Below are 7,303 nucleotides of genomic sequence, written 5' to 3'. Positions count from 1 at the left end.
TTTCAGACTAACCATTGGGATATCTCACTCTAGACGTGAAATCTAGCCATAACATATATTTCTTTGGAGTTTTATTTAAACAAACTGGGAGTATTGAGTAAAGTTTCTAGAACCAGGGCTCTGGGTTGTTTTTTGTTTGTTTTCCAGGTGACTGCGTTGTAGGGGTTCTTAGTTCTAACCCTCAGGACTTTATCCTACATCTAGGTAATAGATGCTTCTCAATTACAAAGGTGAACAGCACCAGCCCTCCACACACTCTTCAGGTCTTTCATGGACCACTTAGGGAGAGAAAGGTAATGAGACTCTCAGCTTAAGTGTTTGCTTAGTGGAGTGGATGGCCGCACATCTGGCTGGGGACTGGAAGTAATAGTGAAGTATTTGTGATTTCATCTTAGTCATGGTAAATGCAACCAGAATCCAGTCACGTGGGCACAGGGAACTAGATGATCTGCCTTGTGCAAGAAGCTGCGAGCTTGAGAGAAAGAAAAGAGGAACAATTTTCTTTTTCAACCTGCTTCTCTAGTTGGAATCCCTTTGACCAAAGTCCAAATAACGCAGCCAGAAGTCTCTCTATCTGATGATGGGAGATTGACCGGTCTCCTTGGGTCTCACTACCTGACACAGGCAAGGAACAGTGGTGATGTCAGCTTTACCTTTCCCAGATGTCCCAGCCAGCTCCTGTGGATCCACCAGGCTCAGCACTGGGCAGGTTGAGAGCCTTCCCCAGCTGCGTGTGATTGACATCCTCAGCCATTAGCCTGGGAGGGGCCCAAAGGCAAGGCTTTTCTCTCCAATGCCCTTTCCCTCTGAATCTGTAAGAGCTTGTAAAACTCCCAAAGATGGATCTTTGAGTTGGAGCCACAGTTCTTCAGCAGACATTCAAAGCCCTGTGAACAGATGAGGTTTGTATTCCCTGCACCGGGTTCAGATTTAAAGTAGGAGGGGACGGGAGCCTGCATTTTCCTGGGAAGATAATCGGAAGTACTCGGGCTGCATCACCCAGTGTGAGCTGTGAGCACAGTACTCACTGAGTTAGAACTGGAGGTACAGAAGTAGCTTTGGTGGGGGTGGGAGGGAGGGGCAAGATGACAGCTTTCTTCTCAGGCATGAAGAGACCAGAAAAGAGGTGAGATATTCATTTTACCAGTAGGTAGAGCAAACAAGGGTTCTAGAAAGATCTCAAACCCTGCTGGTGGAGACATACAACACAGAGGCAGTTAATGCATTTTAATGCCCTTAAAACCAGGAAACTGGGAGGGTAGAACTTTTGCTATGCAAATCAAGCTTCCTACTCAGACAGGGAAACCGACTCAGCACTCCTGAAACCATGCTTGTTAGTAGGACAAGGTGCCATTAACAATAGTAATCTTACATTTCACAAATGCCATTCTTAAATCCCATATGATTATAAATTATAAGCACACATAGCTGAGTATCCCATAATAAACACTGTAAGTGGTAGAATCATGGTTCATACTTTCAAAAACTGTTACAGGCATTTGAAAGCCGATAGTGGCAGCCTTTCCTGGCACACAGTATATATAATTACTGAGGTAGAATTATGAGATTAGGTGGGATCTCAAGACATTTGTTATGGCATGGAGGGTCTGAGCGGTTGGGAAAGAAGTACTTTTGTGTTGTTGAAGTCTTTCAGGCTGGAATGCACTACTGAATGTGTGTTAGCGCAGAGAAAGTTCGCAATGTGCTCCCTGCGGGAGATGAAGGAACAGAAATTAAACAACTAAAGTTATCTGGGTCTAAAGGAAGTGTAGGCCCAAGGTAATTCAGTTGGTAGAGCATTTGCCCGCTCTGCTTGAAGTCCTGGGTTCAGTGTTCAACCCTTCAAAATTCAGGTATGGTTACCTTGTCACTCCAGAGGCTGGGAAAACAGAATTTCAAAGTCAGCTGTGGCTAAGTAGCTATTCCAGAACCCGAAAGAAAAATAAGAGGCTTTAGAGATGGTGGTTGGGTGGGTATGGGTGCTTGCTGTGGAAGCAAGATGATCTGAGTTCAAATCTCCCATATAAAATCTGGGCACAGCCACACGTGACTGTAACTCCAGCACTGGGGGTTGGGGCAAAAACAGGTGGGTCCTGGGAGCTTGCTGGCCATCAGTCCTCACTCAACAGCAAGTATCAGGTTCAGTGAGAGACACTGTTTAAAAATAACTAAGGTGTGGAGCACTAGAAGACACCCTGCCCTCACCCACACCCACACCCACACCCACACGAGAGAGAGAGCAATAGAAATACACACTGTGTTCACACAGTCCTGTTTGATAACCTGACTTTCCCCTTTTACAGAATGTCTTCTGAAGTTACTTATAGAGAGATCATCTACTCTGGCAATTTCATATGTGTACACAGTGTGTCTTGATCGCATCCACATCCCGTTCTCCCCTCCATTCCTCCCAAGGTACCCCCCAACCTGTCTGCTTTATCGTCATGTTCCTCTTTGAGTCCAATTAGGGCTGCCTGTCGGAACACTGACCGATCCTGTTGGCTTCATCTTGTGCAGGTGACTGTAGCCACAGTGACCTCATGGGTGCACCAGCCCCTCGATGCCCAGAAGACAACATCCCTCCTCCCCACTCCATCTCTTACAGTCTCTGGGCCCCCTGTTCCTCAGTGTTCCCTAAACTTGGGGGAGGCATTGACACGTATGTCTCATTAGGGATGAGAGCTTAATGATCATTTTTGTCACAGTTGGGTGGTCGCGAGCCTGCTCTAACGCCAGCCACTGCGAGACAAGCTTCTCTGGTTAAGACAGACGACAGCGCTAATTAAAATATTATTGTAATCCCAGCATTTACACTGACCTGCTAAATGACACAACCAGATTAATCTGTGCCCTAATAAATTGGAATAGTAGTAGCAAATTGAGTACCTGCTAATGGTTAGCAATTCTATAGATAAATTACTAATGAAACTTGTATACATGTCTTAAGTAAAATATCTATAAGATTTTAATTGATATAAAGGGTTATAGCTGTTATCTCTCCCAAGTTCAAACATCACAACCATCTACAATATCACAATATTAAAGAATGTTGTATATAATACTTATAATTCATGTTACATTGTAATTAATGAGACTGTCCCCTGCCACACCATATATATATGCCGATATATATATATATATATATATATATATATATATATATATATATGCCGATTAAAAACTGCTGGGAACCGGGCATAGTGGTATACAACTTTTTTCTCACTACTTGGGAGGCAAGGGTGGCAGGGTTGGCAGTGTCTCTAAATTTGAGACGGGCTGATCTTCAGTGTGAGTTCTAGGGATGGCCAGAGCTATAGAGAAAGCCTGTCTCTAAAAACAGGTGGTGGGGTGGATGCCATTGCAAACAGAACAAGTGACTTTATCCACAAGGCCTGAGGGAGCCTTGTTTACCCCTTTGCCTGTCCACAATTTGAGGATGTGTATAGCCCGGTCCATCTATGAAAAGTGGCCCCCAAGCAGACCCCAAATGTTCTAGTGTCTTCGTCTTGAACATCCCAACCTCTAAAGCTATGGACAACATCCTGCTGCTTTTAAACCAGCCAGTCTAAGGTATTTCGCTACAGTGTCCCTGGCGCACCAAGCCATGTGGCACAGTAAGTTTAGAGATGGGTGTCATCCAACACAGCGCTTGGCGCATGCCTGGGTGCCTTAGATGCTTTTGTTAAGCCCTCAGCTCCTCAGGACAGAGTCCATCATTAATCTCGCAGCTGTGTTACAAGTGAGGACACTGAACATTCTGTGCCCTATCCCCAAGGCAGTGTGTGAACCGAGCCATTCTGTTCCTCCAGATACGACCTTTTAAGTCTATGCCCTTACTCTATTTTATTTTCTTTTTCTGTGCCAGGGATCAAATTAAGGGCCTCATGCATTCTAGGCAGGTGCTCTACCGACTCAGCCATATGTCAGTTTGCTCTCTGTCTAAACGGCAGTTGTGGTAGACATCTCTATATCTATCTTTTCATTGATTAAATTTGGCTTTAGACAGTTTCACACGTGTACACGCTGACCACTCTCACCCATCTCCCCACTGTCTCTGCCCAACCCCTTCCTCCCCACAAACCCTTTAAGTTCAAAAATGTTAATTTTGGTTTGTGATTCGCTGAGCTTAACCCATCTATGTGACCAGGGTCTGGCAAATTTACACTTATGAATACAATGTAATCATCTCTGGCTCCCCAATGGATACAATGTAACCATCGACAGAGCACCCCACAGATACAATGTAACCATCTGTGGTTTCCCCCCTGGAAACAATGTAACCATTGGTGGCTTTTTCCCCAATGGATACAATGTGATCATTCTTGGGCCAACCCCCCAATGGATACAATGTAGCCATCTCTGTCTTTTTTTTTTCCCAATGGATACAATGTAACCATCCATGTCTTTTTTTTTTTTTCCCCCATGGATACAATGTAACATCCATGTTTCCCTAGTGAATCTACTTCTTTTCTGTGCTGTGATAGAAATACCCCAACCAACAAAAAGCAAGGAGAAAGGGTTCATTTTAACTCACAACTTAAGTGGGAGAAAGTCCATCGGGGAGGCAGGATAGAGGACCAGGCAGGGAAGGCATGGCAGCAGAAACAGGAAATAAGCATTTTATCCCCAATGCAGGAAGTAGAGGAAGCAGGAAGTGGGGCCAAGCCATCCCCCTCTCCCCCTCCTCCATGTTGTACTTCCCCCTTCAAAGGTCTCACCTCCTTATTCACCCCACCCTCCTAAGTAGCACCACCAACAGGAGCCTCTGAGGGACATCAGTCTGAAGGACTGTTCCTTTTAGAAGTGTGGCTGTGTAAGCCAAGTTTTAAGACTTAAAAGACCCCCAGGAACTGCGTGCTGCATTCATCAGAGTCTGAGACTTTCCCAGATCCCTTCCTGCTGTGCCTGCCAGTCAAATTAATTTTGTAACTATTCTAATTTTATGGACAATTGGAAGATTTTCAGAGCTATACTTGGTGTGAACTATTCATTTTTCATTTCAGAGAATTAGTTTCTTATAAAAGTGCTAAAATTAAACACAGGCGATCACATCTATGACACCCCCTTATCATTCTGCTGGCCTTCCCTGCCACCTGTGTACCCTGTCCCTTTAAGAATCAAGTTTCACCCATCCCCTTCTCTCTGAGGCAAGCTGATCTCTACCTTTTCTCTATCCTCTCTCTCTCTCTCTCTCTCTCTCTCTCTCTCTCTCTCTCTCTCTCTCTCTCCTTCTTCCCACCCCTTTCCCCCTTTCTTCCCCCTCTTCTCTCTTTATCTCTTCCCTCCACAATCCCCTTACCCTTAACCCTTCCCAATACCTACTAAATAAATTCTATACCCAAGAGTGAATCTTTCACTCCCCTCTCCCCAGCAATATTTTGCATGCATGGTTAGAATGGATACAACAAAGGACTTGTTTCACAGGGCCGTCATTCGCTTGAAATCAGATTTCCATTTACACACTGCCCTCTACACCCTCAGATTCTGTGTTTTTCGCTGGTGATTATAGTCGCACCTCAGCACTGGGCCTTGGCATCTTCCTGAATATTTTCCCTGCTTAATTAATGCAGGAATGGAAATTTAGGAAGTTCTGATTAACATAATTATTAACGTTTTGGTTTTATATGCAAGAATTATGTGGGTTATTTTCATAGGTATACAGTGCTCTTTGGAGGATGTATTCATACATTTTAGTAGTATGAGCTTCATTAAAAAAAAATTCCTGCCGGGCGGTGGTGGCGCACGCCTTTAATCCCAGCACTCGGGAGGCAGAGGCAGGTGGATCTCTGTGAGTTCGAGACCAACCTGGTCTACAAGAGCTAGCTCCAGGACAGGCTGTAGAAACTACAGGGAAACCCTGTCTCGAAAAACCAAAAAAAAAAAAAAAAATTCCCAGGCAGGCAGAGTCCAGCTCAGAGGTCGTAAAAACCTCAGCAAAAATCCTCTCTCTCTCTCTCTCTCTCTCTCTCTCTCTCTCTCTCTCTCTCTCTCTCTCTCTCTGACCACAGCCTTCTGCAATGACCACTGTGCATTAACCGTGGAGTTGAATATGGGAGTTAGGGGAACTGGGCAGTGTCGAGAGACAGACTGTGTGTATATGTGTTCATATAAGGGATGGGAGAACTAGGGAAGGAGAAAGGCCATTAGGAAACAGGGAAGGGGCGGGGTCCTTCCCTCAGACCAGGCGGACACTGGAGGATGCCGAGAAGGCCTTCTGAACACTGCATGGTGCGTGAGCCTCCTGGGCCAGCATCATCTTCCTGAAGAGTTCAGGTGCTCTCACTGCTCTTCCTCCTTCCTTCAGCTGGTGTCTGGCACCCTGTGGCAATTCATGCTTTTCCTGTACCTTCAGCAGGGATGCCAGCCACCCGGATCACTGAGGACCCAGCCTCCCTTGATGCCGGTTTTCAAATTAGCAGAAAGATTTTATGAGAGTAAGGTGAGAAACGGAAAAAAAAAAAAACAAAGGCTGTTTATAAACAGAATCTTGTATTTTGGGGTGGGGCTGGTGCTGACAGATGAGGCAAATGAAGCCAAGCTGCTGGAGCATCAGAAAGCCACTGGGTCCTGTGGAAGCCTGGCTCCCTCTGCCCTTCCTTTCAGCAAGCTCACAAGTGGACAACAAGCTACCAGTGAGCTCCTCGCCCTTGGCCTTCTCCTGTTGCAGCCTCAGTTAGAATGGGAAGCACCCATTCCCTTCCCCACTCTAGAGCTTTCCGTTAAGGTGCCGGCACCCACTGGGACTTGGGTTGGAAAGCCTGTAATTTTGTTTACTGGGGTGTTTTGAATGTTTGCAAAGAAAAAATTCAAACTCAAAGGAATTGTGCTACCATATTTAAAAAATGGAAACCATTATTACAAATTTGATTTCAAAATATTTACTTCCAGGAACCAGGGTGAAGTCTCCCGAGAACCACGACCCATGCTTAGCTCATTTCTTTCAGACACACTGGCAAGGCTCTGCTCCTTTGCCAACGTGGTTCTGAACCACACATTTTGTCTTTGGTTGAGGCTTCCCCAAGAGAGCCTGAGTGTGGAGTGTGGGCAGCCCTCCCAGCTTACCATTCGTCTTTCAGGAAACAGTTTTGTTCATTTATGGCGATGGTAGGCACATGTCTCAGGATGGGAGCGGGTCTCAGAGAGCACAGCCATTTGCACAGTTTCCTGGGGAGATCTCAGCACTGGTTGTGGGTGAGAAATCAATTTGGAAAGAGATCAGGAGATCTGTGTCCTGAATCCACCACCCTGTGAAGGGTCTCTGCTCCTGTGAGGCTAGGAGAGAAAAAGCTGTGTTGCAGCAACC

The sequence above is a fragment of the Arvicola amphibius genome, chromosome 14, assembly GCF_903992535.2.
Source record: "Arvicola amphibius chromosome 14, mArvAmp1.2, whole genome shotgun sequence".
NCBI classification, from domain to species: domain Eukaryota; kingdom Metazoa; phylum Chordata; class Mammalia; order Rodentia; family Cricetidae; genus Arvicola; species Arvicola amphibius.
Note: the sequence above shows the minus strand (reverse complement) of the source record.